This window comes from Dermacentor silvarum, chromosome 9, assembly GCF_013339745.2.
Source record: "Dermacentor silvarum isolate Dsil-2018 chromosome 9, BIME_Dsil_1.4, whole genome shotgun sequence".
Lineage (NCBI taxonomy): Eukaryota > Metazoa > Arthropoda > Arachnida > Ixodida > Ixodidae > Dermacentor > Dermacentor silvarum.
Genome location: NC_051162.1, coordinates 89,927,286 through 89,952,724, shown reverse-complemented (window position 1 = coordinate 89,952,724; position 25,439 = coordinate 89,927,286). Strand labels below are relative to the sequence as shown.

General features: G+C 46.1%; 1 pseudogene; it reads left to right on the top strand.

Moving 5' to 3' along the window:
* The window catches only part of LOC119464841 (gastric triacylglycerol lipase-like), a 30,251-nt pseudogene extending 11,518 nt beyond the window's left edge, over positions 1-18,733 (top strand).
* The last annotated feature ends 6,706 nt before the right edge of the window (positions 18,734-25,439 follow it).

The following is a 25,439-nucleotide window of genomic DNA, read 5'->3' as shown; positions in this document are numbered from 1 at the left end:
TCCGGTATTCCGAAAAGGCGTACGTTTACGGATAAGCTGTATAAAACACCTTATGGCTGCCGTTGCGACGGTAACTAGCTCGCGACGGCCAGCATTATTGGCCACGCGTTGCAACTTCTGAGTGGCCAGAAGACGAGCAGACGACGAAGTCGGCGAATTCGCACTGGTTGGCTCTATGGGGCCTTACGCCCCGTAACCCGCAGGACCTTACAATAAAGTTATCCCACCACCACCACTAGACACCACCGCTTGCCATCAGGTGCTTGGGTGCTTTTCCCGTCATTCGTCCTTTCTGTATTTTATGACAGTGAGCTTCAGGATTGTAACGTAACGGTCCCTCCCAATTTTTAGAGCGCAAGACGGTTTGAGAAACCGGTGTTCGACAAAACAAAATAATCTTTAAGCACACGGATGAACGCACGCGCGTCATTGTTGAATCGGCCAGCATGGCACGTGAAGATTGCCCATGCATTATAGTAAGCCATCCCTGGCCTTATCACGAAAGGTGTTGACATTCTTGGGCAACGCCTGCGCGTACAGTCGGCGGTGATGGTGTCTTGTTTTTATGTCGTTTTTCCTTCCGCTCTTTCCCACATAATACCTTGCATCAGACAATAAAATTTCAGTTGGCAGTAAGCGCTTGTCCTCGTTTCCCTGTGTCCGATCGTCCTGCTTCGCGCTACACCGCATAGCCTCATGGAAAACCAACTAGCCCACACCTTCCCCATGGGTTGAGCGTGGGCGTCCCTCGGCGTAACCGCGCGAACGCGCTCGTGCCACTGCTCGCGCGTTCGTCGTCTTCTTCCATAGCTGGCTTCCATGCCGTTCATCATGCCAGCGTTCCGAGACTGCCCTCCCTCTGCGAAGGCGCTGACAGCACTGACCCACTGCCAGTCGGTGCGGTAATTTTGGTCTCAAATTCCTTGCCTCAGTATATCGCGAAATGAAAACACGGATGCAGCTGCTTTCAAATTTCCCATTAAGGAGTATCGTAATCGTTGGACAATTTTTTTTCCTTTCCTCCATGGTGTGCGCCGATGTCTTGCAGCTGCCATGTTGCAGTACTAGCACGATGAGCAGCTGCGCCTTAATCTCACCAACTTGGTTCCGGCTCATCGCCAGCAGTGCCATGGAAGCTATGAATGGGTTCGGGATAAATGTCTGCGACTTCACCTGAAAGCTGTACTTGTGCTCCCGTAGGAAGCACATCGAGTAACTACTTGCTAAAGCCAAGAGTGCATCTGTGTTTAGTCGAGGAGCGTACTAGAATTAAGCGGGTTAGATACTGTGGAGGATGCGATGAGAACCGGAGTTGTTAAGCAAGACAAGACGCTTTCTTCCGCGCAGGCTGGTCTGATGCACAAGAACGGTTACCCGGTCCAAGTGCACCACGTGATCACCGAGGACGACTACATTCTCGAAGTGGACAGGATGCCGTACGGCGTGATGGTGACACGCCTAACCAGAGGCCACCCGTGCTGCTGGTTCACGGGATCATTTCCTCGGCTGCCGACTTCGTCATCAACAAGCCTCACCAGAGCGCAGGTATTGCCTGTCCCCCCCCCCCCCCCCCCCCCGGGAAGTTTATCGATAGACCAAGGCGTATTGACAAACTACGTTAAAACCCTATAATTTCGCGGCCTCAATTGTTCGCGAATTGGGGACGTTGGGCATATCGCGATTACTATAGAGGGTGCCCCAATTATCATGCCGCAAGATTTCAAAATATGCAAGTGCCACGTAGCTGGACAGAATCAAGCTACTGATGTTTGCCGTCGCTGGGAATACTCAGAGTATTTTTTGCATTCCGCCTAATTAGATAATTAGTCATAATTAAATAATCAGCTTCTCAAATATTATAATGATATGAAAAGTGTCAATGAGAAAATTGTACAGCAACGAGAGAAACTACCGATGCAGCTTTCTGGTGATCAATACGTGCTACATAAAAGTGTTTTTCCGAGCGTGAACGAAGCCCGCGATTACACGCAAAGTGCCTTGAGTGGCCAGTCGCGCGGTAATTTTGCGTGTATTCGCGGGCTTCTTTCACGGTCGGAAAAACAGTTTTATGTAGCATGTATTGAGCACCAGAAAGCTGTATCGGTAGTTTGTCATGTTGCTGTACAATTTTCTCATTGACACTTTTCACCTAAGCATAATATTTGAGAAGTTAATTAATTAATTACGAAAAAATATCTAATAAGGCGGAATGCAAAAAATACTCCGAGTATCTCCAAGCGACGGCAAACAGCATTACCTTGGTTCCGTCCAGCTACGTGGCATTTGCATATTTTCGGCCCAAGCAATTAGCCTGTGGCTAACAGTTTGGGCCGATCCGTGGCGATGCCGGAGGTTGTGCAGGCCACTCAGCAAAGTGAAGCGAAAAGTGCATACATTCTTTGGAATAACGCATACAACATACAGAATAGCATTAGTTTCAATAAATAACCAGCATCCGAACCACATAATTGATGATAAGGCGCTCCTGATAGCAATGCCAAGCACGTAGCGCTCGCCGCGTGTATACGTTTCCCGGTAAAGATTACTGTTGCGCAAGCTGCCGCGTCGACGGCAGGTTGCGGCATGGGGAATGACGTCACTAGCATTTCGTGTATAAAATAATCAACCTAGTAACTGATTTCATTGTTGTTAGCACCGCTATGGGTAGGCAACGCATAGTTAGGACTCCCGAGAGCAGCGTGAGGAGCGGGGAAGGCAAAAAGAAACGGCAATACAACCAGCGGCGGCGTGCTGTCAAAATCTGTCATAATTACCATTACTCCCATTACTCTAAATTACCATTACTGCCATTACTCTACAGGAATAACGCATTGCATGCCCCCCTCAGCAGTTGTAGTGGGGATTTTCAGCAGCTTCGCTGGACATACACTTTCGCAGGGCCAGAACAGCGAGACAATTTTTCTAAAAGCCAATAACTTTCTTTGGCTTTTTTGGGCTGTTTTTGTGGTGGGAGGTTGGTCATGGCCGGACTCTAACCGCCGGCACAAATGTGCCGATGCAAATGGCGCATGCTTCCGTGCCACGGAGTTGGAGGGCCAGTCCTTCGCGTAACGCCAACTATTAAGTATAAACCACATGCACGCGGGCGACAGCGACAAGCGACGCGATGGAGATGGCTGTCGCGTTCGCTCGTCGCCCGCAAGTCGTACCGCATGCGAGCGACTAGACGAGCGACGACTTTGAGCGACGTCTCCCCGGTGTTGCCGGTATGAGGGCAGCAAATACTCGCCGAAACTGGCGTGACGCGTGCTTTATTAGTTTAAGTTGATGTGTTTTAGTGTAAAGAGCAGCATAAAAAAGTTGTCGCAGTTTCACCTGAAAGGTGAAGCATCAATTGCGATAGCAAACTTGTAGAGAGCTATACGGAGTAATGATATTAGCTTTATCAGCTGTATAAACTTGGACATGCAGCAGCATCGGCAACACGCAGAACTGTTGTCGACGCCATCCGCGTTTTGCCCGCGTTCGCTCAAAATGCGTGCGGCGTTGGTGACTGTTGCCGGAGCCTCTGATATAAATAGGCACTGCGTGCCGCAGCTAAACGTCGCCTCCCCCACGGCCTCTCGCTCGTCGGAAGAAGGGGGGGTAAGTGGTTCTTGAGGGAAAGGGAAAGGTTGGCGCGTTTGCTCTACATACATGGTGATTGTGAAGGAGAACAGAGACGCCTACTTCTGCAGCCCTTAAGCGAGCACGGCGCAGAACGCGCGTTTGTTCTCTGCCGTGCGTTCACTCCCCGTGAAAGACGCGCCCCTCGCGCCCTTTCACTCGCACATACAGCGTTCGGCGCATGGCGCTGTTGGCGCTGAGCCGTGCTCCCTCAAGGGCTGCAGAAGATAGCGCCAACCTTTCCCTTTCCCTCAAGAACCACTTACACACATGGCGCTGAGCCGTGCTCCCTCAAGGGCTGCAGAAGATAGCGCCAACCTTTCCCTTTCCCTCAAGAACCACTTACCACCACCGCGGCGACGATTTCTTCTCCAAATGACGTCATACGGAACCTCACGGCGACGGCGACGCCGACGGCAGAAATCTGCTTTTGAGTGTCCATATAATTGCTGTCGCAATAAAAAGTTGTCGCAGTTTCACCTGAAAGGCGAAGCATCAATTGCGATAGCAAATTTGTAGAGAGCTATACGGAGTAATGATATCAGCTGTATAAACTTGGACGTGCAGCAGCACCGGCAACACGCAGAACTGTTGTCGACGCCGTCGGCGTTTTGCCCGCGTTCGCTCAAAATGCGTGCGGCGTTGGTGACTGTTGCTGGAGCCTCTGATATAAATCGGCACTTGGTGCCGCAGCTAAACGTCGCCTCCCTTCCCTCCCCATCCCCCCCCCTCCCCCACGGCCTCTCGCGCGTCGGAAGAAGGCGCGTTTGCTCTACATTACAGTGCACTAGTACTCTACATACATGGTGATTGTAAAGGAGGAAAGAGACGCCTACTTCTGCAGCCCTTAAGGGAGCATGGCGCAGAACGCGCGTTTGTTCTCCGCCGTGCGTTCACTCCCCGTGAAAGCGCGTGCCCCTCGCGCCCTTGCACTCGCACATACAGCGTTCGGCGCGCGGCGACGATTTCATCTCCATTGACGTCATACGGAACCTCACGGCGACGGCGACGCCGACGTCAGAAATCTGCTTTTTAGTGTCCATATAATTGCTATCGCAATAATATTTCTAAAGGTCTTGCACGACGTTATTATCCTTGCACGTATCAAAATCTAGTCGTTTGCTCGTTCCGTGCGACAATCGGTAGTACTTGACTGATGTATATCCAGTTCCGGCTTCGCGCTATTGGCTAGTCGCTCATAGGACTTCCGGGCGACGAGCGACGAATTCTAGATTTCCAGAACTGAGCCATCGAGCGACAAGAACGAGAGATCTGTTCGCGCGACGGCCCGTTTCGTCGCTCGAAGCCGTTGCTCGTCGCCGTCGCGCACAACATCGCTCTGATGTGGTTTGGGCTTTATAGTCATTTCAGACACACGTGCTGTCGCGCGATAGCTTTTGGGGCGTCTGAATTAGGCTTAGACGCTGTGGTGGAGCGCTCGGGAAGGACAACCCTTGTCCTCTCCCGACGTCCTCTCACCTTGTGGTGGCTGCGGGAGAAGAGGATGGCAGTCGCCTTCCACGCCGGCGATAGCGCCACTCGCCTTACATGTAAAGCCACCTATACTACCGCTACGGATGGGCTTGAACGACTCTGTACTCTGCCTGATTGCGAAATGAAACAGCGGATGCTACGCAAATGGCCTCGCTGTAACTAGCATATGCCTCCGAGCGCATAATAATACGAATAGTTTTTAGACACGCTTGGCTATTGCTTACATTGGCAATCATCTTCGATGGTTTCTGCACTGTTTCTTTAACCATTTCTGCCTTTTTGAAACTGGGCACTCTGTTGAGCCTTCTATACGTGATGTTACCAGAAGTGACGTTGCCTCTATATACGTGGCACATATTGGTCACGCGTGTTATTTTGAGGCATGACTTATCAGGCATCACTTATCCGAAAACGGGTGAAAGAGCCAAAGATAACTATTTGCTTAAAAGTGTAGGTCACATACCTCGCCGTACGACGAACACAAAGCTTATCTAAATTCCAGGCTGAGGTGAGAAGGACAGAAAAAAAAAACTTCATTCTTTTTTTTTTTCTCGAGAATTCTGTGCTTCGAAAGTTCTTGCGGTCGCCTGAACATACGTGGTATCGTTGGCGTGCCCTTCTAATTTAACTGCTACATGCAGTCATACTTGCAGTATTTACAAGATGGTCGCGTGCGTTAACATCCGATAAAATTGCATTTATGCCCTAATAACTTGAATGATCCGGTGGTACCCTTTTGGGGTTATAACTTCTACTAAGATGATAGTGCTTATAATTTCGAGCTGAGGAGTAGACGCTGCGGGGACGGGGATATTAAATTAGAAAAAGTGTGCTTGCACCATATTTCTTCCTCAATACTTTTGATACCTTGAGACGATGTGAGCGCTCGCTAAATATTTGGACATACTCTGCACATTTAACCGAAGCCCCAACTGAGGTTATGCAAGAGTAAGAAAGCTATATATAAGCTGGCTGGGCGAGGCGGTGGCTTTAATTGTCAGTGTTTGCGTATCGCAGAGCCATCTCGACCAATGAGCGCAACATTTTATTTCGGGGAGGATGGCTCGGGACCTAAATGGTGTACTACAGGCTGCGCAAACCACACCAAGGAGGGAGAGGAGGAAAGGGAAGGTAGGGAGGTCGACCAGAAGCACGTCCGGATAGCTGCCCTACACGGGGGCAAAGGGTTTGAGGGATGAAAAAAAAAAAGAAATGGGAGTGGGGGAATGTGAACACGTGCGGCAAAAAAAATCCATTTGTATCCAAAATCCATTCCTCACTACTAGAAATTTTGGCTGTTCGTGCGTGTGGTTGCTCGAACAACTCCCACCCCCAATTCCCCCACGAATACCTGGTCTTCTATCGACGTCAACCAGAGGTTGGATCGCCTTACAACTTTTGTATGCCACGTGACCGTCACATATACTTTCGGTCGAAGCTAGCAGCGTTGCACTTGGAGCGCGCTTTCGTTGGGTCTCAAGAAAGGTGCTGTAATTAATTGCTTGGGGGCACTATCGAGTAATTGAGACTTCGTAGTGTCATAATGGAGTCTACAGCTACCTGGGAAAGCAAGAAAAGTGGGGCACAAAACTGACTTTTCAGTACTCATGGCATTCAAAGATCCCCGACTGCTTCTCACGCTTCCCGGCAACTGCAGAATATGTAGCCGTAATGTTTACCGGATAATGCTGGCGGCGAACGCTATGCACGAAGGCGAGCGTTCTGTTTTTTTTTTTCTTTTTTTTTTCGCGCCCGGCCGGCCGGCACCGCCACTGCCGCGGATGCCACGGCGCCGCGCTATGGTTGGTGGAAAGCACGGGGCGCGCGCCGCTCTGTGATTAGTAGCAACGTGGAACGCGCTGCGCTGGGATTGCCAGCGAGTTTTCGCTCACGCTTACAGTGTACTGGAAGTACACTGTACTCACGCTCAACCGCGTTAACGCCGTGCTCAGTGTGTAACGGGGCCCTTAAAGCTGTCACTTTAAAACGTACTAAATGCTTTCAGATGTCCTTTACACGCGCAGGTTTTCTTCTAGCGGACAGAGGATTCGACGTGTGGCTTATCAACAGCAGGGGAACGCCGTACTCGAACTACCACAAGACGCTCACCACGGAGGACCCGGAATTTTGGGAATGGAGGTAATGATGAAATACACAAGCGGGCGTTATCAAACAAATTAGGGACGGCCTTCCCTCTCGCCACAAATTGTACTTGAAAGTGAATGAAGCGTGACAACACAAACTGCCGGAGAAAAGCTTGTGGTGTTGCACATTCTTATTTCGTATATACCATGTGTCCCATGTCATAATCATCATCATCAGCCTACATTTATGTCCACTGCATGACGAAGGCCTCTCCCTGCGATCTCCAATTACCCCTGTCTTGCGCTAGCTGATTCCAACTTGCGCCTGCAAATTTCCTAACTTCATCACCCCACCTAGTTTTCTGCCGTCCTCGACTGCGCTTCCCTTCTCTTAGTAACTTGTGCCAAATTTAAAAACATGCGAGTGCTACCTAGCTGGACGGAACCTAGGGAATGTTGTTTGCCGTCTCTTGGAGCAAGTCAGACTATTCTGTGCATTCCGCCTAATTACTTATTGTTAATTAATAACCTTCTCAAATATTATATTCAGAGCTAAAGTCTGAATGAAAAAATTGTCGATCAACCCGAAAAAGCTTTGCGTAGCTTAATACCTGCTGCATAAAAGTTTTCTTTCCAAGCCTGAAAGAATTAAAGTCCGCGAAAAAAAAAGTGCCAAGGCTATAGTCTCGCGGCGTGTTTTTGTATTTCATAATATAAAAAAAAATATTTGGGTTCTTTGTTTCGCATTTTTCTGCAGTATTAGTACTAATGCTGCAATCTTCGCTTGAAAATCAATTCGGTTCATTTCATATATTTTGCATTGTACTCAATGGTGCCATGACTTGCGATATACTTTTTTATTACTATTATTTTTTATTTTTGTTTTGCTTGTGGTGAAGACGCATGAGGACTCGATGCATTTAGCAACACTTAGTGTTTTCGCTAATAAGCAGGCATAGATGAACGTCCAACTTTTAATGCGTAAGAGATTTGAAAACGTCTTTATTTGAAACTGACTGAAACTGACTTCTGTCAGCTTCAGCGCATCCTTTGTAAACTGCCGCTACACCTAGGAGGAACTGCTGTCCAAATTTTTCTTCAAATCATGCTTTGTTTCCCGCAGAGGGATCAAGCGTATGCGTATCTTCAGACATAATTAACCTTGAAAGCCTCTACGGCACTGACTTGAATAGCGAGACGTTCTCATAGTGCGCACAACATATACCTGAGCAAGATGGCGGATTGGGCAAGTTAGTGATTCATAATCGTCAGTGTACAGCGTGAAGGTTAAACGAGACAAGTGACAAGGACAAGCGCAGACTACCAATTGAAGTTTTGTTATCAATGTGCCGAAAACAGATATATCTATTTTCTTTCGCTTCCTTCTATAACTTCGGTGCATCGATAATAAAACTTTAGTTGGTAGTCCGCGCTTGCCCTTGTCACTTGCCTCGTTCACGTTTATTCTTCGCGCTGTACACTTACAAATATACCTGAGGACATAGTACGCGTAGCGTGGCTTTGCTGCATGGCTTTAATGATAGAGTGTGCACCCAGTGGCGGGGGATGCGTCTGAAAGCAAGTCTTGCAAGAGGAGTATAATTCGCTTCAGTTATACTACTGGTCGTGCATGCCTTATAAAAGTTAATTTAGAACTTTTATAAATAAGATTTCTGTTGAATCGCTTTCCTTGTACACTCGACCTGCTGACTAAGAAGAGGGACATTTAGCAATATAGAGCACTCAAATGTTAGCGGACGCAGCCCGCCGGGCGTACAGAAGAGCGCAAAAAGGGCACAAGTGTACTCAAAGGGCGTACAGCAGGGAGTTTAACAAATAGGGGACCCATAGTTACAGGATGCTTATCGGCCAGGCGTACAAAAGAACTCAAAGGGCGTACCAGCGAATTTTGGTTTTTCGGTAAGCAAAGCTGCTTGGTCGCGTACGCTAACCCACTTTGGTATGCTATTTCCAAAATACCCGAACGTCTATGTATGAATATAAACTCTGCATATTGAATTAAAACGAGAGCAAGGTGAAAGCCCACTTGTCGAAACGTTGGCTCCTGCTTTCACCTTGTTCTCGTCTTGCTCATCGTCTTGAATTTCCATCTTCCGCCATCTCTGTGTTTTCCCTGCTTATTGAAGTAGTTAGTCAATGTCCTTTGGTCTAATTTAGTTTGCAGAATTTCCGACGGGCGGTTTATAGAAAGGCTGTGGACAGTATAGTTGACAAAAAGTTTGAGGTAACAAGTCCACAGGCTAGAGCAATCTTTCGACAGGGTACAATGTGCACAATTCCACAATCTTTCTATACAGCTAACTTTAGCCGAGGTCTAATAAATATTCGCGTGCGCTCCTTTGCTGTACTGACGCTGTTCTACCGTATTTTCTAAATGCAGTGAATGCAGCACAAGTTGCTTACAGCATGGAAAAGTACAAATGAACAAAAAAGAATTGGTGCAAATGGGTTTTTCTTTCCCAAACAATGCGTGACGTTGTTTTTGTTGGTCTTTGGCAGCTTTGACGAGATCGGCCGCTACGACTTGGCGGCAACGATTGACTACGTCACCCACGTCACCGGGTTTATGAACATCAGCCTCGTGGCGTGGTCTCAAGGCTTTCACGGAAACGCTGGTGCTTCTTTCGACGAGGCCCGAATATAACGCCAAGGTTCGTGACGCTGTCAACACTGTCCTTTGAAGAGGAATCGAAGTTTCGGGCTTATTGTACTCAACAGTCTTGTGCTTGCAACTAATTTATAGTTGGCTGTATAGATGACTATTTTATAGGCTATTTTAGTGAACCGCTGAAGTACCTCTGAGACATTTCCAGCGCTTGGGAGGAAAGAACAAAAAAAAAATATGCAGCTCCAACACACATGTTAGAAGCCCTGTGAAACGAGGCTTTCGATAAGCGGTAAATAAATGCTGCACAACTTACGGCGATGCGTACAATTGCGTTTACTTTCATCCCATGCAACTGTGGAATCTCGTGCACAGTTTATGTTTATGCAGCACGAAGGTCACAACTTTATAAACGCATGCAATTTTTATAGTTATGCACTGCACCGTTCGCTAGCTATGCCTACATGCAAACTCCTAGGTAGTTGCGCAGTGTCAGACGTCGACACAGCGATGTCACAAGGACGCAGACGATGTATAATGTTAGCCGAGGGTAGAATGGTGATGGCAGGTGTATGCACGATAAGTACGACACCTATCTAGCTACATTTAGTGATTATTTACGGCTTGTATCATAGCGGTTGGATGGTAGACAAGGACACCTTAGAAGAACACAGAAAAAATGGCAAGATAGGAAGGACGATGGCCGTCTACAGACTTTACTTTGAAGTCCAGCTGAAGGCCACAAACGTGCTTTCTATCCTGTAGTCTTTTCTTTGTTCTATATTGCTTTTGTTTTCTTACTAAACTCTCACAACGCCTGAGATGTATTAAGTTCCATCTAGCCTAGCTTTCGGGTTGTTAAAACTGCGGTTTTCAGACTGCAACAATAACCAAATGCACGGTGCTAAAGTCGATTTGTGTGGAGGAAAACCACTGTACGGAAACTTTCTGGGTTTCACGACCATGTTAATTTGACGTCAGTTGCGCTTAAGATTGAGAAATTGTTCGTGCAGCAATCCAAGACGGTGGTGCCCATGAATCTGAAACAATATCGTATGTAGACCTATGAGTGCCAACCGCGATCAATAAATATCATTCACTATAAATTTATAAACATTCTCATCTGGCGCGCAGTCGTCACATTTTTGTATGTAGCATGGTCATCACTCGTACTTTTGCCCCCGACAGATTTGGCAGTCTCTAGAGCGTCGACACAGTCTTTATATATTGTTCTTGCTTATTATACACTACCTTATGGCCGGATTCAGTCTGTTTGCTTCTATAGACAAAGCCTTCAATTTGTCATGTTTTTGGGGGAAATTGCGCTTCGTAAACTTGCAGACATTGTTGTTTGCGCAACGCTTGTGGACATTATAGTTGACAAAAAGTGTAATGTCTAGTTCACAGGCTGTCGCGCACATTCTGTGGAGAATATGGGAAGATTAGGCTGTTTCGAGTGTCCAAATAAATATTTTTTTCGAGGCGCTCGCCTGTAAGAAAAGACATTTATAGGAGATTTTGATACCCTGGGTGCTGGCGTCAGCTACTTTTTACCTGGTTTTGCGAAGACAGCTTTATACTTACGTTGCAGTGTGAGAAAAAAAAGGAATTCATATAAAACCGGAAGCTAAAAATAACTCAGAGTGCGCTTTATATAGCAAACACAGAACAAATGTGGACATTTCTGTGCACGGGCATGGCGAAAGGCACACGAATCGTTAAGGTTGGCTTTAAGAACACTCTTAGATCAGCTACGATGTCACTCAATCATCAGGGCATCAGCACAAGTTTGTCACACTTTAAGACCAGTAAAGCAGCACTTTCGCCCGTTTCATCTTATCACAATCTTGAAGAATATACCGGTATAGTCCAAAATACGTGAAGCGCTTTTATAGCATACAAGAAACGCTTTTAGTGCACCACGTCTCGCGAAATGCATACGTAAGAAGATAATAATAATACGAACAGAAAAAAACAAAGAAATATAAAGAAAGAGCGCAGGTATACTTTGGGGCTGCCTGCCATGACATCTCACGAATAAATGGAAGTGGGGATCAAGGCTTTTATAGCATTCGAGAACAACTACGACAACAGCAGCAACAACAACAACAACAGCAACAACAGGTACAGGTGCACTAGCCTGAAGCACAAAGTACAGATATGAAAACTAGAAATGTTAACACTGACAACAACGAATGAAACCTGCCCGCGATACTCTTTACAGCAAGCCAAACATGCGAATACAACGCAGAATACCGTTTTCAGTAATAATGAGGAACTGGGATGAAATTGTCATGTACGAGGAAGGCGAGAAGACGTATAAAATTTTGGTACGAATGGGTCACGCAATTAACACAGTGGAAACAGCAAATATGCTATCCATGATGCAAAATACAAAATTAAGAAAACTCGCAGACACTGAAGGATGATTCTTTAACACTATAGCATGGAACGATGTGCTCCTCTTAAGAAACCGCCTGTGTTTTGCTGGTTTCTGATAGGTGAATCTCGTGGCAGGCTACGCACCGGTGGGAAACGTCTCTCACATCGAGACGCCGCTCACTCTTCTGGGTCCCGTCGCCGAGATCATTGCCGTGAGTAATCGTGCCATCTCTTAAGCGAAGCTTTTTTTTGTGTGTGTGGCGTCCGGTGGGCTTGACACCGTGGTGAGTGCTGGTAGATGGACTGTGTGGATGAACGGTGGCGCGCGACACGGAGCGGGAGAGAGAGAAATAACATTTATTAGTACCAAAGGAAACTAAAGCCAACATGTCCGGGCCTCCTGGTATAGGCTGATGCCTCCTGACCCAGCACGTTCTTGACGGGCTGCACCAAAGGTGGCCACCATCGATTTTGCGGTGCCGATGGAAGAAATCGTAACCGCAGAGGTAGCAACATACGAAGGAGAGAGAGCGAGATTCACTACCAACCTGTCCTGTCTCGCGCTGTCACTCGACCTGTCTCCTTCGACGGTCTGTATGATTTGGAGAGGCAGTAACGCGCGCCACAATTTGATGTCCGAATCCACGCCTCAGAGATGTCGAATACAGATCACGAAGGCCATGCTTTTGGTGGTTGGATGCGGTGGAAGCGATTGCCGGAGCCGGAAACACGTCATGGATGTAAGGTTTTGGACACCATCTTTCGGTGGACGCAAGCAGCGGCGTCGTAGGGCGAGAGGAAGGCGCGGAGCGATGCCGACTGTTTGGCGCAACGGATGACGTCATCAGGCCGCGGCTGTGGACTGCAGACAGTACGTGGGCCGGGGATGTCATCATGCACCTGTGCTCCCTTGGCCATATATAGCTGGCAAAGTGGACTCGAACGTTTCGCTTACACTGATTCCAACTGTCTGAATGGGATTTCATGGCAATGCTGGGAGAGAATATTACAGTGAAATTTTTATTCCTTTACCCACCCTGAATAAAGCAATGTGACGATAATGATGCCCTCCAAATGGAAACCTCGAAATATTTGCGAAGCATTGTCGGCTGCATAATCTTTAGGAATTGTGAAACGTTCAAATTTGGTTATATTGCCCCAGAATGCTTAAAAAAGCACATTCATACCATGTAAAGGTGAATTAACGAAGTTGTCAAAGGTTTGATAAGAACTCTTGATACGACTTGAAATGAGTGCTATAAAGGATGATTTGCCGGTTTACTTAATTGCTTTCACCTAATTTACCATTACTGCCGGACAGGTAGTTCAGAATCAAGTGGATATCTAGAAACAAAACCATATAAATAGAGAAATATTGAAGGTGCACAACATTTCACAGCTTGTACGATGCCAGCCAAGTTGTACTTTGTGAGCGTGCATTGCCCGTTTTTGTCACGGCGTTCAATCGTCAATCGACGTTCGCAACAGCCACTTTAAAAGCGTGACAAACTGCGCAGTCGGTATTCCACCACTTCACCAAGGGAGGCCTCCTGACGTCCACTCCCACGACCCAGTTCCTAATCACTCAGTTCTGCAACAATGTTTTCCGTGGAGCCTGTTTCCTACCAGTCAACGTTGCCGTGGGCGCAAGCCGAGAACAGTTGAACAAGGCAAGTCGATGGCCTCGCAAAGGGCGCTTCTAAATTTAGAAGTCGGTTTAACAGTGCACCCTGTGCACTTCCCTTACTTCTGGAGCCAGTTTTGTGGTATGGCACCTGTAGCCGATGTATTATGAGGTGGAATATGTGGTTCTGTCCAACTTTAGAAAGCAGCGGCATTTGCCCCTCAAAGGTGGGTGCACACGAGCCTCCACCAATGAGCGCGCGCTCTCGACTGACGTTATGAGCCGGACGGCCGGTGACCCCACCAACGGAGAACATGGCCACCCGCGCTTCGAAACGGGCCGAGTCGCGTCAGCGTGACTATTTCTTTAGTCGCGGAGGTAGTCGGCTGCTGCGCTTCGCTCACTTGGGCGGGGCCTCTCCTGCCTTCTTAAGTTGCACCCGACATGTGACATTTTGTAAATGAATGAATTATGTGTACAATTAATTAACATAATTATTTAACAATAATAACTAATTAATATTTAACTATCTACAGTAATTATGTACGTAGTTTCGAGGCGAAAATAATTTAACAACGGGGCAAAAAATTTCTTTGAGGCCCTCTGCGAATATTAGTTCTGCTCAATTGATTAAGTAATCAATTGGCTGATAAAATAGGCAAAAAAGAAGAATAGGAGAAGAAAAGCGAAGTTTAAAGGGTTTAATACATTTACCCCTTCGCCGTATACTATGTACACATGATATCATATCTGTTCCAGAATAGTGTTGCTGGCTCACAATGTCACTTTCTTTCCAGACACGGATACCTGTGTACCTTGCCCACATGCCAGCGGGAACGTCAATACGTAACATAATTCATTACACGCAGGTGAGCAATATTCTCGAGGTGGTATCGTCAACTAAAAGATGCCATTGTTTCGAATTGCTAAAGAGCTTTCTTTGATTTTTATTATCCGAAATCTTTACAAAATACGCAGGATGCCGAAAATACCGATTGAAGGAAGAGCTCCTCTATGGCATTCTAACGAGATCGGCACTGTGCATGCAAGAAAAGCAGCATATACAAAGCGAGATTTGTCATTTTTTCCGACTGCACCGGAAAGCTACATCGGAAAAGCAACAATGGGTTCTCAGAAGAGAGAAAACTTTGTAGTCGATGAAATGTTTGACGTGGTCTTTGGTGATCGAATTCACCGTATTGTCAAAATCGCTATCTTGTCAACTCTGATTGGGTGAAAACGCCGAAATGGGCGGAACTCCAGAACACTGACAGCACCCATAATAGCACCGACATCTATCGTCTGATTGGAGTCGCTGACTGCTCACAAGCTGAAGCCTCGAAACTACCGGTTTAGCATCGTGGAAGACGCCGCTAAATCTTGCAAAAAAAATGGTCGCAGTTTCACCCAAAAGGCGAAGCACCAATTGCGATAGCAAATTAGTAGATAGCTATACGTAGTAAGGATAGTAGTTTTATCAGCTGTATAAACTTGGACATGCAGCAGCAGCAGCAACGCGCAGAACTGTTGTCGACGCCGTCAGCGTTTTGCCCGCATTCGCACCCAACGAGCGCGGCGTTTTTATATAAATACGTATTTGGTGCCGCAGCTAAACGTCGCATCCCCTCCCTCCCTCCCGCCCCCCACATCCTTTCGCGCGACGGAAAAAGTTGCGTTTGCTCTCTATATATGGAAAGGAGGAAAGAGACGCTTAATTCTGCAGCCCTTCAGGGAGCACGGCGCAGAACGCGCGTTTGCTCTCCGACGTGCGTTCGCTCCCCGTGAAAGCGCGCGTCCCTCGCGCCCTTTCACTCGCACATACAGCGTCTGGAGCGCGGCGCCGATTTCATCGCCGTTGACGTCATTCGGAACCTCACCGCGACTGGCGACGACGACGGCAGAAATCTGCTTTGGAGTGTCCATATAATTGCTATCGCAATAAAAAGGAAAAAAAAAAAAGATGCGTAGCAGGTCACAAGGAGATTGCGGATATTAGGCGCCTCAGGTGAAGGCGTTTTTGCTTCGTAGTTTCTTACAGATTTACAAAGGAGCTCTGCCGTAGAGAGAGAGAAAAAAAGGAAGAAATTGCATGTGCGTGCGCTTAAGCTGCGAGAAGCGTTTATTATTTTTTTTTCGCGCAAATACACATTCCATGCAAGTGAGTGCAGAAAAAAAAAACAGCACTTTTATTTTAGGAAATCCGAGTGCCAAGACTTGGGACTGAAAGGTATATGTGGTGCCGTAAGCAAAATGACGCTACCGAGGAGAACACGTTCGCGTTGCCGCGTTTCCCTCGGTTTTAGCTGTGCAGTTTACAAGCACCGGAGAAGGAGGCGGGTAGTAAAGTTACCGCAAACATTGTGGTAATGTACCTTATGTTCATTTACTTTTTCAGATGTACAGAGCGCAGAATTTTATTATGTACAACTACGGTTTCGAAGAAAATTTGATACGATACAACCAGGTGAGTTCACTCGTTTCTAACCTACGGGATGACATCATATGTGTGTGTTTTGACAGATATTTATTATCGGAAGCCATATAGAAACCAATTAGCCCCACAGTACCGCTACCGACACATGATGCAGTGTTAATACCGTTTACCAGAAAGCACCATTTTTTGATGATGCATGCGGTTTTATCAGTTTTCAGTTCAAATGACATCATACTATACAGTAGTGATACTAAACAGTATTTTCTAAGGAAAGTATGAGTCTGTATAGTATCCTAAGAACATATGTGCTCCTGATATTTACGAAACCAGCAGATATCAAGGTTGCATATACAATAAGTAAACGGCTGATATAGACTTGTGGTCTGTTTTACGAGCCATCCCTATGAAAAATGCACCTACGCCTTTTAACATAATCTCATATGTCAATACAGGTGTATACGGGAAAGCAGGGTTTTTTTTATGCTGGATGCGATATGGTGATATGAACTTATGAATGTGAAACATGCGGGTTTTTACAATAAGGAGCCCTATTAAAATTACATTGCGCTACATATCTCCCGCGTCCAGTAATCAGATGTGACCATATGCAACTGCTGAAAGCAACACGTGGTACTTACAGAAGATGACGGAACTGTAGCTCGAAGGCAATCGATGAATGCCGTCCACCTCCAGGGCTTACGCCTTGCCTATGTGTCGCCTAAACTAGCAATTTGCGTGACCCTCCGCAACGCGCCAATTCGTTGCAAAGTGCTACGCAGGATGAACGAATTGCCTTCTTGTGTGACACACGGAGTGTACTTTTACCCAAGAAAAATATCCCACCCCTCTCTGTTCATTTATTGCCTTAAGGTAAAATACATTTTTTTTTTACTAAGTGTTTTCCTACCGGGTGGTGCGAAACGAACGTCCCGCCAGAATCTTAGCGAGAATGCTGCTTCAAAATTTCAATATTGGACAGAACTTCTGAAAGCGTTTTGTTTGGGAATGTAGAACAGGTATTGGCTTCATAGTGCGCACGAGAACATGCCCGTTAAAGGGCTGCTAGAGTGTTACTGCGTGTCCGCGTACGTAATGCCATTTACGGAATACTCTCAGGTTACCGGGGACGTAGACGTGAGCACTGTGCTGGTGGTGCAATCTTGTGACGCAGAGTTTAATTAAGGAAAATAAAAATATCTTATTGCGCTGAACTACCGTATTCTACTTAGCTGCTGGTTAAGGCGCCGGTATATGGACGTAATCGGTAACCTTCAATCGTGCACACTTTTTATGCAGGGTGTTTGAGTAAACTTTACCCAAACTTTAAAAATATGCAAATGCTATACGTAGCTGGACAGAAACAAGATAATGTTGTTTGCCGTCGCTTGGAGATACTGAGACGATTTTTTGCATACCGCCTAATTAGGTAATTAGTCACAGTTATTTAATTAATCATCTTCTCAATTATTATAATGAGATGAAAAGTGTCAATGAGAACAATGTAGAGCAACATGAAAAACTACCGATACAGCTTTTTGTTGCTCCATACGTGCTACATAAAAGTGTTTTTCTGAGCGTGAAAGATGCCCGCGAATACACGCAAAGTGCCTCGAGCGACCAGTCACGCGGCAATCTTGCGTGCATTCGCGGGCGTCTTTCACGCTCGGAAAAACACGTTTATGTAGCACGCACTGAACAACAAAAAGCTGTATCGGTAGTTTCTCATGTTGCTCTATAATTTTCTGATTGACACTTTTCATCTCATTATAATAATTGTGAAGTTGATTAGTTAAGACTAATTATCTAATTAGTCGGAATGCATAAAAATCGGCCGAGTATCTCCAAGCGACGGCAAACAACATTACCTTGCTTCCGTCCAGATACGTAGCATTTGAATATTTTAAAGTTTGGCCCAAGTTAACTGAAACACCCTGTATAAACACAGACAAGCTGAAGCTCTCCAATCTCTTGCGATTCCACCACTAACTGAACACGTGTCTCCTTCCACGCTCCTACACCCTTGTACCCAGCCTGAACCCTACGAGTACCCTCTGGAAAACGTCTTCGCACCGATTGCGCTCTTCACCGGCGCCGCGGACCGCTTCGCCGATCCCAGCGATGTGCAAAGTCTGAGGAGTCGAATAGGCGACGCCATCGTATTCGACTACGAGATTCCGCAGGACACGTTCATGCACCTGGATTTTGTCGTTGGCTACGACGCCACAGTTATGCTCCACGAACCCATGATTGCGCTCGTGCAAGGCTTCAACGAGCCACTTACTTGGCCCCTGTACAAGCGACGACGGTGACGGCGTGTACCTTGCGTCGAAAGACTGAAGGCCACTCTGCTCGTCGCCCTAAAGGGACACCCGAGGGTAACTGTTAAATAAGTTTACACTCGGAAAGTGTTGTTTCAAAACTATATTTGCGTTCACCAGGCGAAGAAAATGTGAACATCTAAGACGAAATTTTTTTTGTTAATTTGTACCGAAACTTCAGCGCTGCATGGTCCGTCAGTGTGGCGCCACTGGATTTCAAAGTGTTTGCTATTTTCAGGGCTGTTTTTAGACAGAAAAGCATATTGAAAGTTGCTTGGTCGAAACTTTGGAACCTTTAGAATGCAATGTTGTTATAATTCACCGATACACAGTAATTTTGGACCACAGCGGACGCTGTAAAAATATATGGCGTCATGGTGAGCGCGTGCGTAAACATTGCGGCAGGCGTCGCCAACCGTTTCTCGTTCTCGCATATTTTCTAGCTTACCAAAGCCACTTATAGTGAGCACATTTGCAGTTTTGCTGTTGCAAAAGTATAACTGGCCTAATTAAGTTTCCCTAAATTACCTCTTCACTGTTCCTTTAAATTTACACAAGCAGAACGTGTTTCTGGAGCTTTCTAGAGCCTGCGCTGCTACAGAAAAGGACAACATATATGCAACAGCTCCGCGCGCATCGGCTTATAAATGTTTGACGCAAGCGGTACCTCGCTGAAAGCATTTGATAGACAAGACAGTAATGGAATGTTGGAAGCTGAGGGCCGTGCATCTTCAACCCGACCCGAAGACTTGGCATTGACTGCCACTCCAGAGGACAACTGTGTTAGACACGTGACTGCCTCATCGCCCTCTATTGGGAGTTGCTCATCTCCGCATCCCGTTTGCACCCGTTGAGCCTGTGAGGGTGCCACAGACTTCTTATCCTCAGAAGTGGAAGACATGTTTGATTATTTATTTTTTTGGCATGGGGACTCTTTGTTTGATCATGGGGACTCTGTTCTTTGTTGGCGACATTAAAGGATGTTGTTTCAAAACTGACCGTTATTTTCCCGAGCTTTCAGCCATGCCATGCTGAATACGCTGGTTCTCAACAGATGGGCGAGGATAAGTGACATTCAGTTCAGTCTGCGCTTTGTGTCCTGAACTATAGCGGAAGCTCGTGCTTGTCTGATTGTTGTATACTTGCTCTGCGAACCTCTCCGACTGTACCCCGCGTGTTGACCCGACAAAACGCCATCCTTTGTCATCGCTCCCTGCCACACAGCCAGCTTGCAACTTTTCAAGGACTCTGTCGCGTCATCAGAATATTTTACCGTGAAGATTTTCTCCCGATTGTATTCTGATAATACCCCCGTGGGTTCTGCCTAAACCGTTTGTTGCTCTGCAGATTCCCGGAATTACAAAAAAAAAAAGACATCCATTGCATCCATTGGCCTCAAGCAGCTTACTCTGTGTCGCATTTATGCAGAGTACGGACATACTGTACACTGTATACCGATGGCTCTGTCACACCATATGCCTCCACTGCAGCCTTCGTCATTCCACAGATGATCGTCGCACGGCAATTTAAACTAGACCCTAGGACATCATCAACTGCCGCAGAACTTGCTGCTATCCGGGAGGCACTTCGATTTCTCTCCAAGGAGCCTCCTCGCGCATGGACGATATTCTGCGATTCCAAGCCAGCTCTTCAAACCATTGACTGTGTCCTCGAGCGGGGCCCGTATTATTCAATGGCTATAGAAATCGCAGAGCTTCTCCACCATGGAAATAGAAATGGCCATATTATCACTTTTCAGTGGATACCTTCACACTGTGGTGTGATAGCGAACGAACAGGCAGACGCTGAAGCGAAAGCTGCTTTAAATAATGCGACTGAAGTACGGCATTCCATTCTCACGAACAGACACAAATGCCCTACTTCGTTGCGTAATACGCAATTGTACGTTGGAGCACTGGACCCAACTAGATTGTCATCATAAGCGAGTGCATAAAGGGGGCCCAGAAATGAAATACCGCATGCCTCACACGCTCAAACGAAGCCGAACAAGCATGGTGCACCGGATTCGCCTTGGTGTCGCATTCACGAAGCGTTATAGACATATGATTGGTTTCAGTGACACTAGCCCTAATTATGAATACTGCCAGGTACCAGAAACACTTGATCATACATTTTGCGTTCGTCCCGCGTACGCGCAAGGACGACAGAAACCGGTCTCTTCCATTGCATGAGTCGGTAAGAGGCCGCTATCAGACTTGTTTATTTTAGGTCCTTGGGCCAATGCAAAAAGCGCAACCCTGATAACCAGTGCCGCTGTAGTCTTTCTACAAGCCACTGGGCTGGGCGCACGGCTTTAGAGATGCCACAACGTTGTAAAGTTGTATATACACACCTCCTCCTCATATCATCATCATCATCATTCATTAACCCTTTTCCTCCCCGTCTCTTTTCCCCAGTGTAGAGTAGCAGGCCAGAGCAAGTTACAGCTCAGGCGGACCTCTCTGCCTTTCTGTAAATAAATTTCTCGCTTTTCTCTCTCTCTCTCTCTCTTGTGTCATGGAGTAAGGAAAAACGTACTAGAAGACAGCATGACGTCATGCAGCTAGCCTCAGCAAGCCAACCTACTCTGACGCTCCCTCTTTCTTTCCGTCAAGGCGCATTTTTTTTTGTGTTGACTCTTGGAAAGTATAGACACTCCATGGTTTCCGGACCTTTAACGCATTGTTTGGTTCATGGTAGCGCTTATAGTGCCGCCCTCGTCACATCGGCCCTCGCCACCCACTCGACTCTCTTCCTTAGTTTCCTCGTGCTCGCCGGCTAGAAATTACCGTTTGCCTATTACGCGGTGAGGGCCTATTTCTCGTACGTCATTCCTTCATACTTTTTCTTTCAGGATTTCATGATTGTCACATGACATTCCCTCTTGTTGCTCTGCAGATTCCCGGAATTACAAAATAAAGACATCCATTGCATCCATGACAACTGGATGTTTCGTTGACAACATCAACTGCCGCAGAACTTGGCCAATCATATGTCTAAACGCTTCGTGAATGCGACACCAAGGCGAATCCGGTGCACCATACTTGTTCGGCTTCGTTTGAGCGTGTGAGGCATGCGGTATTTCATTTCTGGGCCCCCTTTATGCACTCGCTTATGTTGGCAATCTAGTTGGGTCCAGTGCTCCAACGTACAATTGCGTATTACGCAACGAAGTAGGGCATTTGTGTCTGTTCGTGAGAATGGAATGCCGTTCTTCAGTCGCATTATTTAAAGCAGCTTTCGCTTCAGCGTCTGCTTGTTCGTTTGATGTTTTCGTTTCACACACAAGGAACCTGGTTTTTTTTCTTCCTCCTCTGCTTAGTGGAGTCAATGCATGGGAAAGGCCACTGTTGATCACTGTTCTACTGCCGCAGAATTTTTAATGTATCCATTTTGAGCGAGATGGATACGCCGTCCGCGGCAAAGAAAGAGCATGACCAGAAACCAACATGACAGCACATGAGACCATAGTTATTTACTTCAGCGCAAGTTTCTTTCATATACTATTCGATTAGACCACCGGATAACTTCAAGAACTTGATATATGTAGCCGTGCATGAGTTAACATGAGTCTGGTCCGTGTGAGACGGACTACCGCTACTGATATGAATAAAGCCACCCACACTTATGTGCGTGAACAACATTCCCACACTGGAGCACCAAAGAAAATTCGCAAGATTGAGATTTCTGTACAACCTGTGTGTGTGACACGCGAAAATACATTCAGCCGTTTGCAGCCCGCACATCTTTTCACCGTCATTCTCGCAACTTACTCCCCTGTTCGTATCGCACAAACATGTTTAAACATTCATTTTTTTCCACGCACAATCCAGGAGTGGAATGCCTTGCCAGCCACTGTTTTCTTGTCAGATACGGTCACCGCGTTTCAGCGTGCTGTGCCGCCCTTTAAATATGATGTTGCGTCTGGTCTGTCTTGTTATTATAATGTTCTACCTTGTTATTATAACGTGTTCACGCATTCTTGCTCTATACGGGTGTCATTTTGTTTTTCACCTGTTTGTACAATCAAAACTTTTATTCCTTGTGATTGTTTTAGCTGAATTTGAATCCCCGGGGACCTGCTCGATCTTATTTAAGACCGCAGTATATACCTGTAAAAAGAAGTTCACAATGGTAAAAATGTTGTCAAACAGTTACTGGAAAGATCACTCAGAACCTGTGACGAAACCTTTAGGAAGGCTTTGCTGTACTCAAGTGCGAAGTTTGAAAGGAGAGATGAGACCAAGATATATTCCCTGGAATGTATCATTTATTCCTAAATCTGAAAAGGACAGTGTATCTGCGGGTGGAACAAGTACACACGTTTATTCGGAGCCATGCGGAGACAACTTCAATGTTACGCTTCGGTCACGCTATCTACATATGCAGACAAAACCCGATTTTGATCGTTTCGTGCGGTGTCGGCAACGAGAGAGAAAAGCAAACATAAACACGAATAATGTGGAAGGTAAGTGGCACCACTTGACGACTGAAAATAGACACAACATTTTACATCAGCACGCAGAACGATTAAGAAAGGGAGTATTAGAGACTCGTTTTGCGGCAGTAAGTGCAAATTGACTATTTAACCCCTTTTACGAGAGTTCTCTTACTACCCCCAAGGGAATAAGCATGTTTATTTGGATGGGGGCACGGAGTCTCGGAGCGCTCCATAAGGGTGTATAAGGTTAAATAATTCTTCAAATGGGGTCGCATATATAACTCTATTTTTGAGTGTTTTCGTTTCACACACAAGGAAGCAAGTTTGCCCGTTTACTCAAATTTAGTGTGAAAGGATTCTATCTGGCTGTATGAGACTGGAGAGCTCTACGATAGCAGTAGAACAAGCAGTTGCTGCAACGTAAAGGAATGGGCAGCATTACACTGTTTTCGGAGTATACCAAACACCGTTGCTTTTCGTATATGTGCACACTATCGCGTCTGTGAGGGAACAAAACGTGTTCCTCTCTAGCCATGCTTGCAATGACTGTTCCGTCCTGTATTAGGAACCTCCCAAACTCATCGATAGCGCACACGCCACCTTTAAACGATTATTTGAGTTCTTTTCTTGAAATAGTTGCGTGACTGTCAGTCATGTCCGTTGTTATTCGCCGTTTGTGATGATTAGGATGAGCCCAAACTAACATAGCACGAGATGGGATTCTTGTGCTGCGGTTTCTGAAGCATGTTTACATAAGGATATACAATACATTTCTTTTATTATCTGTGACTACTGTCTTCCCTGTATATACATGATAACGAGTTATTCAAGGGGCTTTAGAAATATTGCCCCACATTTTTTTTTATCAGGCATACATAGTACCACTTCGAAGCAACCCTGCGATTCATTCACAACTTTACTGGTGCGCTTAAAGTACCCTGCTCTACAAGGTTACAATTCTGCTATTATCACGTAGAATAAAGAACTACATCACAGAAATTCAATCATACGTTGATGTGCATTTCGAACAAAAGGGAGGAACAGTTCTAAAATCTTGATACGCGAAGAAGACAGGGAAGCAAGAAATGTGATAAGTACAGATGTACCCCAGCAAGAACATCTGCTCATTTGGGACAGAAAGCCTAGCATAAGCCGTTCTTCGTGTGACATTTTTTTCTCTCTCGTTTTTCAAAAAGCTAGCGTCCCAAAGAGACAAAGTACATCAAAGGACACACAACAAATGCATAATTCCGCAGACGCTAAAACGGGTATGGATCCACATCCGATATGGCACGTGTGTTTATGACAATGAAAAAATATTAAGGCAAATTAATGATGGCTCAATAAACACACTATTTGTCAAAGATAATTTCAAGACAAGGCGTAGAGACTTGTTCAATATAACGAAGTACTTGATTTGAAGGGAAGTGAAAAGGCAGGCCTTCATTTTCGCACAATTTCATGTATTTTTACTGTTCAGTTGGTATCGTGTCTGTAGTCGGTTGTAACCTAAGAATGCACGGGCCGCTGTCCAACTCAAAAAGAATTTGTATAAATGCGCAAGCCAATTACGTTCACCCATTTTCGGGACGTCAGGGTGGAGGCAAATTTCTTTAATAATTGGCGTGTCTCGTGTACCATTTGGTTTGGAGCATGGTGTCATAAGTGGCATATGCAGTGCGTCTGTGTGGGTGGAGCTCGAACTGGCTTTTGAGGTTGTGCCCTACATATGGATAAACGGGAAATACCGAAGGCAGCACATGGCCTTCTAGATTTGGTGTCGCGAACTGCGCGTGCTGCCCAATCTCGAAGGTCATGACCAGCACGAGAGTGAACCGTTGAAAACGAAAGGCTAGCTTAAGTTGCACTTCATAGTGAAAGAAAGTGCCGTTTTGCCAATGCCATTGTAATTTGCTGAAAAGACCTCCCTGATTCTACTTCCTCACACTTCTCTAATCGGCGCTATGATGACGAAGATCTAAGGTGACGAAGATGTAACGAGCGTGCCATTCCGAAATGGCTTATGACACATGCCGCCGGGTTCGTTCTTTTCACCTTCCAGCTGCTTCTTAAAATATAAATAATATTGTTGGATTGTGGCGGCCTCTCTGTGAGGCCCTCTGACTCATACCAGGTATTAGAGGCCGGTAGAGCGTGACCTTCGTGATTAGCCGCGCAACTTATGCTACATGCGTGACAGCGTTCACCGTGTGCGGATTGAATTGCACGAAAATTGTGCGGCGCCTTCAGTAACACTTTATCTGTAAGTTATGAATTGGCATGAAAAAGAAAAAAAAACATTTCGAGGTTGCTACAAAGGTAACCTGACAATCTAGAGTGATTAACTTGTGAGATTAGGTTAGCTTTACTTGCGGGATAAGGTGCAGAGGTTCGAAGCATTTACATCAT